This window comes from Sardina pilchardus, chromosome 19, assembly GCF_963854185.1.
Source record: "Sardina pilchardus chromosome 19, fSarPil1.1, whole genome shotgun sequence".
Classification (NCBI taxonomy): domain Eukaryota; kingdom Metazoa; phylum Chordata; class Actinopteri; order Clupeiformes; family Clupeidae; genus Sardina; species Sardina pilchardus.
Window position 1 is genome coordinate 6,957,322 of NC_085012.1, and position 13,718 is coordinate 6,971,039.

Genomic DNA, 13,718 nt, shown 5'->3' on the forward strand with positions numbered 1-13,718 from the left:
CTTGTTTCCTCATGTGTGGAATCACAGTGTCTATAAACATTAATTTAATCTGTTGCCCAAAGGAGATAGAAAGGTGAAAGGCAAATCAACAAACATACTAGCCCATTCCCCTTACTTAGTCAAATACGTAAATAGCAATCAAGTTGGGAAATGGAATTTTAAGGGGATTGCAAAGTGACACTTTCAGATGAATTTCCTGAAGGTTCACAAACTCAATGTCACAGCAGTTTTTAAAGTGGGTATGATGCCATTTATGACACAAATCTTGCCCATATATTGTGTAAAGTGAGGAATTGCTTAATCAGTAGAACCTACATACTTATACATACATACATACTATATAATTCATATAGTACATATATTCTCATTCTCAATAAGTATGTGTAATATATCACAATATAGTTTCAATACATTTTTATCATTTGCATTGATGTAACCTAATGTATGTTTCATAACTGGAATATTACTACTACCATAAGGATGGCAGTCATTCATTAACACACTAGCCTGACTATGTAGTGATCAGTAAGTCCTTTTCTCAACTGAGGCACAAAGCAGCAATTATTTATCATCATTCAGCCCTGATTGGCAAACTGGTGCACTGATCAGCACTCCCACAGCTCTGCCGTCTCCTCCAAGAAGACTTGATGAGGCCCTCTTAGTGCTACACGGAGGACTGTCACTGCCACTGGAGTAGTCTCATTTATGCTAAAATGGAAGTATGAGCAACTTTCGGCATAAAGAGAACCGTGTAGCAACGTAGTGGCAAATTTAATATAGCTGCCTCTTCAGCCCTGGGAAATCTAATAACCTGCAAACAAGTGCACAAATTCCTTTTGATTTATTTGTTGAGGAAGAATAGTTTTTTTTTTTCCTGTTGCTGTGTCATTTGTGAACCCAAAGCAACAACGCAGATGTAGAAAGGAATCGGTCTGTTGTGACACTCGTGTTGAAGCCCTCCTCCAGCCGAGCGGCCATGTTGCTGGCTGTGCGCTGCGCTGCTCTCTGGCTGCTGGTGAATGGGTCTGGGTGTGCCTGCGCAGTGCAGCCCTGGAGGATTGATCCTACAGAGAGTGTGTGTGTGTGTGTGTGTGTGTGTGTGTGTGTTGCCGAGCGCGCTATCTCACGCCCAATGTCATATTAACATTCCCCTCTCGCCCGAGAGAAGCAGACAGACCAAATGTTGTCCTTCCCTCTGAACAACATCAACCCAACAACCTGCTTGTGTCTGCCCGGGAGAAAGTTCTCTTTCTCTCCCCTTCCGCCACGCCGTTTAAAGGGATTTGGGGAGGATTTGCCTCACCGCTTTAGTTCCAGAAAAGCGCTCGCTTGTGGAAATTCTTGAAAGTCAGACTGCGGTGTCTGCTGTCGAGTCATTTTTGAAGTGGTGAAGGACACACACACTCGCGCACACACATGCACGTAGACACACACTCACACACACACACAGACACACACAGACACACACACACACACACACACACACACACACACATACACACACACTCACACACTCACATCAAACACAAAAGTTCCCCCTGATGCTACAGGAGATCATCTGAAATGGGCTATTAAATGTGTCCAATATCTGTTACTGTGTTGGAGTGTTTGTTTGTACACAATTGAACACTTGTATAGACAAGACGTTTTTGTGTGCGTACGTGCGTGCGTGCGTGCGTGCGTGCGTGCGTGCGTGCGTGCGTGCGTGCGTGCGTGCGTGCGTGCGTGCGTGCGTGCCTGCGTGCGTGCGTGCGTGCCTGCGTGCGTGCGTGCGTGCCTGCGTGCGTGCCTGCGTGCCTGCGTGCCTGCGTGTGTCTGTGCATAGATTTGTGAGTGTGTTGCTGTTTCTGTGGACTTCACTCCCTCCCGACCCATGGCTGTTAGAAGTGAGAGTAGGGTGGGGATTTGGTGCCAGTCTTGGCCCAGAGGGTCTCATGCCGCTGTTGTGCCAAGTCTGCCAGTGGCTCTGCGTTATCAAGGCCCTGCATCGCTCCCTGATCTCTGCAGCCCTTGTGCCCGACCTGCCCCCGGCCTCGTGGCTGTCCTAGCTCTTTGTTATTGCAAATATTGTTGTTTGTTTGGATCTTTTTTGTAGATGTCTGTATTTTATAAATGTGAGCATGTTGTATTCTGCATGCAGAATTAGTATCACAGTCTTGTGCTGACAAATGGTGAAAGGCAGTGCAGGCTGTCATGTGAGGCTTGGTTCTATGTGTTATGCTATCCAGAGATATGAAAAGGGAATGAGGGAATGCAGAAAGAGAGAGAGAGAGAGAGATGGAGAGAGAGATGAAAAGCAAAGGGTCACCTTTACGGGGGTGTAGGAAGGACAGCCAGGGTCTCCGTTGGGGAAGTGTTTCAGGCAGGGCTGGGATATTCTCCAGGAGGGACAGCGGTGGCCATGCGTGTTGCCTCAGGCAAGCTGCCTCCCACAATAACTCCCCACATAGCCCCTCAGCCCGCTGGAAATGAAAAAGCCAACCTGAATCCAACATGCCAAACACACATACACACATCTGTGTAAACATAAATATGTATAATATGTATTTACATGTCAACATAGTTGCCACTGTACTGGGAGCTAATGGGCATTTAAATGCACTATAAACATTGCCATCTGCTCCGAATGTCCTGCTCGCTGGCTCTGTGCTGTGGCATTGATTGTGCATATCTGTGCATCTAAACTGTGCCTGTGAAGTGCTCAAAGTCTGCCGCACGCCGCCGCAGCGTCCGCCGAGCCCATTGTGATTTGGTGCGAGCGTAGCGCCGGCCACGTTGCAGAGTGGAAAGATTACCCTTGCATTTCCGAGGTTGATTGGCCACTTAATCTCCCTGCACGGTGACAAATATCTTCTCCGTTGCCAAGTCAACAGGAGAAAAAAAAGCCTTACAGAATATGTCGGGCTCGGCGCGGCGTGGCGGGGCTCGCAAACAGCTGAAGGACGCAGTGGAGGTCATCAGGCCATGCCACCGAGAGGGGCAGCACAATCATCCTAACCCTGCCTCTCTGCTGACCTTGGATCAGTGATGATGTGAATAAGGAGATGGCAGCGAGGTGCAGAATCACAATTAGGGAAGCGTAATGGAGAGAGGACAGGTGGGGAGTGCAGAGTTCCATGGCTCTCTGGCATTTCTCTGGCTGTCTATAGATGTGTGTGTGTGTGTGTGTGTGTGTGTGTGTGTGTGTGTGTGTGTGTGTGTGTGTGTGTGTGTGTGTGGAGAAAATCAGCAGCTGATCGAAGGGCTCTTTGAAGTGGGAACCACATCATTGCAGGCTAATGCCGATACAGTTTCAGTGACAAAAGGATTGGAAATGAGAGTAAATACATTTATATATTTATTTTTGTGTTTATTTGTTTGCTTACTCACTCATTTATCCATCTATTTATTCTAACTTACCAGCATCCGTGCTTGCAGGCAGTTTTGACGCCGTCCAGTTCTCGAGGTCTATTACATATGAGTGTTAAGATCATTTACAACCTTTCAGATGCACCTTTCAGGTCCTTGAGTCCACATAAGGTGTTCATTGGCTCCGAGTAATTCAGCATGGTAATTTGTTGCTCACAGCGAATTAGGTTTCATTCCCAAACACATGAAGGTCACCCCGTCTGCAGGAAGCTATTTTACTGATTTGTTGTTGTTTCTTTTTTTTTTGTAAACCTTTATTTTTACCAACACAAACAGCCTCCTCAACAACCATGAAGCAAAAATCATTAATTGATATCAGCACAGAAGATGAGGGATGGCGGGGGAAGAGGTGGGGGATGGTGGGGCATGGAGTGCCATGATTTCAGAGAAATAGAAATTCAGTCACAGTGCAAGGTGTGAAAAACAGATTATAACAAAATTGATTAGCACCCCTCCGGGTGTGGAATATTTGGCGCGGAGTATGCAGCATTTTGTTGTTTGTGTGTCTATTTGTGTGTGTGTGTGTGTGTGTTCACATAGAGTGAACATATGGTGTAATAGAGATTCTTAAGCACTTCTCACCCATGGGAAGCAGGGCCTGTTTCAAGTGTGATGTGAGATACAATGGTAATGGTAATGTGTTAGAGGTGGTAGTCTGTCATACGGTCAGCTGTGTATAAAAGAGAGGAACTTCTCTCTGCCGTGTCTTGCTAACCTCTCACTGTCTGTACAATAATGTTTTCACTTTTAACGGGAGGCCACTTTGTGCACGGAAAGGTTAAGGCCATCACAAACGGCCTCATACTTATGCAAAATGTGACCTATAAGACTGTTAAATCTTTTCTAGCATGTCAGCAAGCCGTTTAGAGCAGACACCAAGTGAAAAACCCCTGAGTCGGGCGATCCAGGGCCCAGACGAGGATCAGCCCTGTAGTCTATTACCAAAGACAAGCCCCGAACCCCCCCCCCCCCCCCCCCCCCCTCCCCGACCCCCCGACTCTGCTGCAGTCGGTGTCCACTTGAGAGGTCTTCAGAGTGGATCATGGCCTCAGACGGGGGGGTTGGGGGGGTTGGGGGGGGGGGGTGGTGACATCGAGCGCAGCACGGGGAAGGGTCCGATGTGTTAGCCTGCCGCCGCCGCCCACCCACCCGCCCGCCCGCGCACGGAAGCCTGTCTCTGCTCAGCGGCGTGCCGGCAGGGAGGCAGCAGCTCTCGGCGGCCCTGGAGTGTGTGGGGCCGCTAATCACCTCCCCGAGAAGCCCCTCACACTTCATTAAAGGACATAATCAAGTTCATTACGATTTCATAGACGTTCAGGTACCAAATGGCTCCAGATAAATCATTGGCTGCGTGGAGCGAGGCTTGGCACCGGCGGGGCGGACTGTGTGGGGGTTATCTCTGCCTGCCAGGCAGCGAGAGAGAGCCGCCACAGGCGCACAGGGCAGCCCGCTGACCGACACCGGCTCTTGCCATGACCTTTGAACGACCTTACAGGAAAGAGGGCCAGGGAAATGGGGTTGATTTTGCCCACGCTCGACTTCAACTGACACCTCCCCCCCACCACCACCACCACCCCTCCAACTCCACATCCCCCGAGCCTCCTCACCCCAACCCCCACCCCCGGCATGCAAGGCTGGGATGAAAAGTGGCACCCTCAGCCCTCCCATTGGGCTCCAGGCCTGCTGGAACCCCCAGAGGGTCCTCTCTCCTCTCTCGCCCCCCCATTCTACTCTAGCTCCGCCAGGGCGTCCTTGCTTAACCTGGGGCCCTGGGAACCTTTCCAGCTCTGACAGAATGGATCTCCTCTCACGCGGTAATGTTACATTTACCATGGGGAGAAATAAGAGGGATCCGCTGGGACCTCGAGGGGCTGGGGGTGAGCACAGGAGAGAGAGAGAGGGGGAGGAAATCATCACCTCAGCCTCCGTGTAAAATGGAGGGGACAGGAGGAATCCCTGGACAATCTAATGGATGCACAGAGGGTAATGGGGTTGTGCTGATGAACTGTTTAGACTATATGTCATTGGACTGCTCTGGAGTTGGACTCTCTCTCGTGTCCATTAGGGATGTGTGCACCAGAGTGAGCATGAACCCAAGCCTCTTGTAATAGATGAGTGGGGACTAGTGAGAGACTAGTGTGGTTAGACTAGCGAGCTCAGAGAGTCGTTATGATGGCAGCGGGCCACTGAGGAGGGGAGCAGAGAGCTGCCGACGACCGCGCTACCTGAACCAGAGTACTGTATGCACCTCATCTCACAAACGCAACCCCAAAAAAAGGCCAAACAAGCGGCCTTTCAGGAGGCCGGTTCCCCACTCTGTGGGAATGAATGCTGTTTGGCTGGGAGCGGGGAGGGTGGGGTGGCCTGAGAGCACTGTGGAGAGAGAGAGAGAGAGAGAGAGAGAAAGAGAGAGAGAAAGAGGGAGAGAGGAAACCTCAGTGGAACAAAAGACCTTCAGGATTAATTAGCCGTCAGATTGGTTGTAGGGCACAGAGGCGCTCGCTGAATTCCGAATGGTCTCCATCCCTGCCTGCTGGTTACCATATCGGAGCCAGCGCCACAGCACCACAGCGCAGCCGATTAGCCGCATGGCTTGTCCATCTCTTCCCTCCCTCCCTCCCTCCCTCCCTGCACGTGTAGATGCACCAGCAGTGGAACATTCGTGACTGTATGTCTTCTTTGTTTCTTAATAACGGCCTGAAGTCACACAGACCCAGCTCCATTAGGTGTTTATCATGTGCTCTGGATCATCCGGGCTGTGTTTTGCCCGAGTGAGAGAGGCAGAGGGCTGATGTGATGTGATGACGCATATCTCTTTATCGTGACATGCCTTGACCTTGTTAGACACCATTAAGTGATTTCTGCGTTTGCTGCATAGCGCTGACTAACCCAGTGCGCCCCTAATAAGGGACTATGCACTCCGTCGTCATGGCTGGTCACCTTGTGACCTCATTACGATGTCATTTCCTGCAGCACAGGAAGTGTTCAGGAGTGCATGCCAATGGCTTTATTTTAAGGATCATGCTGGTACTGTCAGGTCACCATAATGGAATGGAATAACCTTAATATATTTATTTCTTGACAATCTGACTCATCCTAGTGAAATATGCAGTGGTTGGTTAGAACAGCCTCCCATCTCCCCTGCCATGTGAGTCAGTGCAGGATTTTCTCACATTTCCTCCTAAATAATAATGGCGACAATGGCGATGATGGTGACCAGGGTGATGATGCAAATGCATTAGCCATTATCTCATTTTAAAAAGAGAGGTGAAAAGTGTGACTGTGTTCTCATCAAATATTGAGGTGACCACTGAGAAGGCATCTCCTGAGTGCTCCACTTCGCTTCAGAGCGCTGAGTTCCTGCGCCTCTCCCAACACCTGCCACGGTGCTTTTGGATTTTCAGCGCGAGGTACAGTGGAAATCCATTTCCTCCAGCCTTGCTTTAGCGAAAAGGGTCTCGCCCGAACGTTTCATGTTTTCTCAGAGCACGCCGTCAGACCTCTGAAGTCCTCGGTGTCAGATAATGCGGAGTGCTCAGGAGGCGCCTGAATAAGCATGTGCTAAATGAGTAATGACCTCAGGCTTTCATTTCTGGCAAACCTTTTGTCTCTCCTCACCGCTTAGCTCCCTCTAGTGGAGTCTGAGGAAAAGTTGGTCTGTTTTTTTTTGTGTGTGTGTGTTGTTTTTTACCTTTCTGCCTCAGAGGAAGAGGAGGTGAGTCGTGAGTTGTGTGTGTGTGTGTGTGTGTGTGTGTGTGTGTGTGTGTGTCATCGGTTAATTCTATCTGAATTAGGTCTGAGCTGTGTGTCTATTTTTACACTTGTTTTAATTGTTAAGAGAAGAACATGTATGTTTTCCTGCAGAGAGGCATATCTAGATGTGCACATGAAGAACACCTTTGCTAATGAGACACCCACACAAAGACATTTACGGACATATTAAAAACTCAGTTATAGCTTTCTCCAAGATAGTTTACCAGACGTGAAAGAAAAAAATGACTGAGTAGTGTTTTGATCTGCTGTTTGTCTCTTGCTTTAAGACCATTAAAACTCCTAATGGCAGTATGACCAGTCCACCCATCAGCGACTTTTTGACAGAGGCAAACTTTACATATCTTGTTTGTTCACACTTGGCTGCAAGGAGGTGCTGTTAAACATGTTATTCATAGGTCAAATGACAGTAGTGGAGAATCAGGCAAGAGTCATTTAGCTCAGTCAGCTAGATTTCAGCTGTATTTATGTGTTATTAGCAGCAATATGCCTGAAGGAAACAGGTGTTGCTTGTTGTTGTATTGATAGGCTGTCAGAGCCCGTCTGTTAAGTTTACGGAAGTGTTAGTGCCAGATTGGGAAGAGGAAAGCGTGCGCTGTCACATTGTCACATCCTGTCCATGCTTCAGGGCTGGTTGGGTATGTCAAGATTTCTGATTTTGCAAAGGCTGTTTTACTCAGTGATTTGGTCAGAATTACTGGCACTATACTGTTGCACATATACAATGCTAAAGAGACTGTTTGTTCTTTCTCTCTTTCTTTTTTTCTTTCTTTCTGTCTGTCTATCTGTCTATCTTTTCTTTCTTTTACCGAGTACATGCCATCTGCACGCTTGTATCCTCTTACTTTCCGGCATAAATGTAATATTTCTATAATGTCATATTTGCTAGGAATGGTGAGCACTTGAATTGTTTTTGACCCATGTGAAGTCTTGTAAGAAATCAAATTATTGATTTTTGCCAAGCGGTGAGATAGCCTGAACTTTTTTTTTACTTTTCCTTTGGCCAATGGAAATATGATGAAGTCACTGGCTTGTGAAAAGGCCTTGTGAACATAATATTGTGGCACCCAGGAGTAATTTAGGCTGCCCACTCCTCTTGTATTACTACTGGAGATATGGTCCATTCAAATACACACACACACTCTCTCTTTCACTCACACACACATACACACACACACACACACACACACACACACACACACACACGCTGCACGCATGCGCACACAGGTCTGCCCTGAGAGCTCATTGAAGTTCTCAGTTTAGCCCTGTTTTGGCCATCTCTGATATGAGACTTTCTCGACGCAAACACGGTACACCTGACATTTTCCCTTGATCCCTCATTGTGTCGTTCAGAAGGAAAAAACAAACAAACAAACAAACACCTTGAGCTATGAATCAAATGTCAGGTGTGGCAGTCTCCTGGAACCATATCAATATTTCATGATGTATGGCTTGCTAGAGGGTTTCCAGAAAGGTAGGACCAGTAGGCATGGTAAAGGGCTTACAGTCTACTCTGTCAACTATAGACAGGAAACCCCCATATCCTCCCACTTCCAAATTCTTCTTCAGTATTCTGTGTGTGTGTGTGTGTGTGTGTCTGTGTGTGTGTGTGTGTGTGTGTCTGGGGGAGGGTTGGGACATATGTTAACTAAACCTGTGCATTGTGTGCATAAATATACAATATACTGTATGTAGGTGCTGTAAAAAATAGCCAAGATTATCTGCAGTGTGCGTAAAACGCTGCTAATCTTGGTGATGTACTTATGTGCTTTCAGCACCTTGGCAGCAATCCTTAAGCTGGAGTTGAAAGCGTGGGCCGTGGTCAGAAGTCTGCCGATTGGCAGCTGTGTGGTCAGCCCAAAAAAGCCGAGCGGCTGATATCTTCAGTCGCAGCAGAGATGACTTTGCTTTGGCATCAGCATGACGGTCAACACAGTATCGCTTAGGAGAAAAAAATACAGAGGATGGTTCCCGCTGCACTTCAGAAGACGTGTTTAAATGGTTCCCTTTGCTGAACACATGAAAGTGGGGCCCCTTCATGCATGTGGGAGATTACCAGGAGGTGTGGGTTGTTTTTTTCTTCCCCCTTTCCCTTTTTTTTTCAAGCGATTCCACAGCAATGGATTTTGTTTACATTGGCTTTTGGGTTGTGGAAGCTGCTCCTTTTTGGAATCACTGTGTAAAATGATAAATTAGACACCATGCATTGCCAAATTTACTTTCAGACAGAGGGAAAATGGCAAAAGGGTCCATTGCAAGTCTGACTGGGTGCCTGAAATTTGTGCTAGCATTTATTTATTTTTTGTTTATGTAAAGATAGAATCAATGATGGTGAAAGGCTGTTGATATTCTCATGCTTGTTATACTCCTGAAGAGTTGATTTACTGCATTGTTATGGCCGGGTTCATCCACTGAGTTTATTTCCCATGGACAGGGCCAGGAGGACTGTGCAAAAACACATCACAGAATGGACAGTCAGTATAGGCTGGGTAAACCCTGCCTGATCTGCCGGCGATTTGGATTTCACCCTGCAGTTCAGGCTGGAAACCTACAGTACATCTGTCTCTTTTGCTTCCTGTCCACATCTTCTGGGTCCAGTCACAAACTAGCTTATTCAAAAGGCGCACCTCGATCATTGGTCTGATTGGTTGAAGGACTATCCAAAAGCGTACAGAGTCATTTGAACTATACCCATTGATCACGCCTCTTGTACAGTGGAAATAAAGCATAGACTCCCCAGACAGACTAATGTTCAATCTCAGAAAAAAAAGATTGAGTTTAGTATGGTGATAGCCAGACTAGACAGTCAGAGGACAAATGTGCTGATTTTTTCAAAAATAGGCCTCTATATATATTTGTATAATATATACTGTATATTGGATTAGAATGGCAAACTAACACTGATCACAGCAAAGGCTCTCTGCTGAATATTTTTGCTTGAACTGTGTGGCATCAGCAGTATGGGCATCGTTCAGACGCATTTTTAAATTGATACAAGTGTTGCTGACCTTTTGACACGTGCCAAAAAAGACCTCGCTGTGAAGCGACGCCGACCCCGAGATAACGGCAGATCTATCTCCCCACATAATTGTTGCAGTTGTCAGAGGCGTGTGTGGAAGCTGTGCGGCGTGGGCAGCGTTTAGAGAGAGAGCGGGCGCTGGTTAAGCGATGATGTGAGTGTGTGTGCGCGTGTGTGTGTGTGTGCGTGTGCGTGTGTGTGTGTGTGTGCGCGTGTGTGTGCGTGAACGCCAGCGGCCCATCATTAGAGACCTCAGCCTCCTCCGCGGCAGGGCCCTCCTGGCTGATGAGCGGATTAATGAGTGATGTGTGAATGGCCCTCGCCACTGCCCTCCCCCTCCACGCCGCCGCGCAGCCGAGTGGCGCTCGTTAAAAGCACATCACCAGCCCTCTCATTTCCACTCCTCTTCATGTTGGCACTGCCCCCCCACGCCACCCCCACCCCCACCCCCTCCACCCCCTCCACCACCTCACCGCTGCTCCCTCGCAGGGCAGGTCATGTTATGCCTTTGATGCAGTCATTTTTCTCTCCCTTTTGATGCATTATGGATAAAGGTGCTGATGTGTGTTTTACACCATATCGCATTATTAAGCCATTTTGTTCCTATCCTCTCTTTTTTATCTTGACACCGGGGTTAATCAGGTGGGATTGACACACAGCCACTGAAACGGTCTTTAAGCACCGTCCCTTCCTTTGGGTCTATAATCATCAGCATTAGTATTTTGGCCTCATATTTTCAGCACTGAAACTATTTTAGAATGACTCTTTGTCAAAGGTTGCTTGCTTCGTTTTTCAGAGAGCAGCATTCAACAGCGTGGCACACAGATCATTTATTGAATGATGCTTTGGAATGGGTTCTTGAAACGAGCTGTGACAGAGCCTCTGAACTGCAGCTGGAAGTCCTGATCTGAGTCCTGCACTGCCAGTGTCTATATTGAGCTCAGTTCTGTTGTTCAAGCTGTTTGTGGTCGGGTGCCACGGGACTGTTGTTAGACAGATAATGTACTTCCCACTACACAAATACACGTACATGAGGATACACAGACTCACATCTCTGCTCAGAGTTAGAGAGAGAGAGGGAGAGAGGGAGAAGTACCGTAAGAAGAAAAAGAGGCCTGAAGCATGCACTGCTTCAACAGTTATTGCGTTTCTATGACAGTAGTCAAACTTTTTCATCCGTTAGCAAAACAAAAAGTTTGTGTTGCACAGAAGTGATAACATTTTTGAATACACTGGAGATGACAAACTGATTTCCCCAAAACTACTTACTATTAGAAATGTCAAATTTCTGCATAGATGTAGTGCATATAGATGCAGTTTTGTTGGCCTGTGTGCCAACGACTGGAGTTTATCTCTCTCTTTTTTTTTGTTTTGTTTTGTTTGCGGGTGGTGATGTGATCGTAACAGTCATGTCTCTATGTACGATCAGCCGACGCTGTCAGAAAACTGTGGCACTCAGCATCCCATTGTGCAAACTTGCTTGCGCGAAGCGACGCCATCGTTCATTTCACATCCGCGTCTCCGTAATGGGGTGTGTAAGCTGTCAGCGAGTGCGAAGCGTGCCCTCCGAACCTGCGCGTGTGTGCGTGCTGCTGTCACCTGCCGTCCCTGTCCGTTTGCATCGGCTACTCTGCGCTAACAGACACTCTCCGGTCGTCTTGCGGCAGCACAGGGCACTGGTTTGCCCATCACATCGCATCCGCGCGGCGGAGCAACGAGAAGGATCTCGGCTATGTAGGCCAGAGAGTCCATGTTCAAACAAGGTCGTTTGTCTTTTATGCACCACAGTCCACCACACCACCGGCTCTACCCACCCACCTCTCTCTCTCCCTCATTTTCTCACCTTGCATCCCTCTCTCTTCATCTCTCTCTCTCTCTCCCTCTCTCCCTCGCTCTTCATCACTCTCTCTCTCCCCCTCTCTCCCTCTCTCTTCATCTCTCTCTCTCTCCCTCTCTCTTCATCTCTCTCTCTCTCTCTCTCCCCTCCCCCATCTCTCTCTCTCTTTTTTCCCCTCCCTCGCTCTGTAAGCCATTACCTCAGGTGTAATAGCTTCCAGGTCAGGTCATCTCTCGGGGAGATTTTGTGGAGCGGTGCAGTTGGCTGTGCTGTTTTGTGGGGGTCAGGTGTACGCTTGGTCGCTCAGGTGGCACGGCGCCGCTCCCCCCCCCCCCCCCCCCTCATGCATGCGCCAGGGGACGTGGGGGAGGGGGCAGCGACTGGGGTCACGGACCCAACGTTCAGCCTACTTTCTTGTTTTCCCTCCACAGTACATCACTGGCTCTCTCTCTCTCCCTCTCTCCCTCTCTCTCTCTCTCTCTCTCTCTCTCTCTCTCCCTCTCTCTCTCCCTTTCCCTCTCTCTCGCTCCTCTGTCTCTCTCTCTCTCCCTGTTTCTCTTCCTCTCTCTCTCTCTCTCCCTCTCTCTCTCTCCCTTTCCCTCTCTCTTGCTCCTCTGTCTCTCTCTCTCTCTGTTTCTCTTTCTCTCTCTCCCTCTCTCCCTCTCTCTCTCTCTCTCTCTGTTTTGCGGTCGGTGTCAGACGTGTGGCTGGTGAAGGGGGGAAAAAAGGCTGTTTTATGATTATTGTGGCACAGCCTGGCTGATCTGAGTGACAACACCCTGCTGATGGAGCTAAAAGCATTGCTGGGTGGAAATCTGTTCCACAGACTGCAGGGCCATCTGGACTTTGTGCAGAGAAAGAAAGGGAGCAAGAGAGAGAGAGAAAGAGAGAGAGAGAGAGAGTGAGCGAGACGGGTGGAGGGGGTGCGGGTGGAAAAGGTTGGACATCGTTTGAGGCAACATCGTGTGACACTTTCCTTTTCAAAAGACAAAGAAAACCTGTGCGTTGTAGTTCATCCTCTGGGGACATTGTCGGTCAAGATCTGTTTTCCTGTCATGACACAAAGAGAAGGAACACAATCAAATAAGAGCCGTGGTGGCCTATCTGCGTGTCTCTTGCACTTCTTTGTTTTTCGTTTGATGGCAGACTGCAGCAGAAAGAGAGGGGGAAGTCTGATAGCAGAGGTTACGGCCAGCCACCGAGGGTTTAAAAATCCTCCTCGCGGCAGGGGCTCTGGACACTCAGATGATTTTCCCCCCCACCTTTTTTCTAAAAGAAAAACTGTTCCCAAGGCAAGGTTTGGTCAACTGAATGGATATCAACTTTCACAAGGCTTCCTGTCTGCAGTAGGGAGGGAGCCTAAGGCAGAATGATATAGGTCTGGGTGGACACCATTAAAACTTACAGAATTAATTGTTAAATACCTCCACGAAGAAATATTTGACGTGGCCCCGTTTATATGCGGCCATTGCGGCTCTGCAGGGCCCTGATAAGGTGGCCGGGGCTTAGAAAACAGAGAGGAGGGAAAATGATGACCCTTGCACATGCGGTCATATGATTGGATTCCCACGAGAGGAGATTGTAGGGTCCAGTGCTACCGTGGGCTACCCTGCTGAAAAATATGTGTTCCCACCCCCACATAAGCAGCGGAGTTAATTGCAAGACGGTATTAACCCCCCCACC

At 48.3% G+C, this 13,718-nt stretch overlaps 1 protein-coding gene across 1 annotated transcript in view; it reads left to right on the forward strand.

Annotated features, from left to right (window-relative positions):
* The window catches only part of adarb2 (adenosine deaminase RNA specific B2 (inactive)), a 121,941-nt gene that overhangs the window by 84,914 nt on the left and 23,309 nt on the right, over positions 1-13,718 (forward strand). The window lies entirely within an intron of this gene.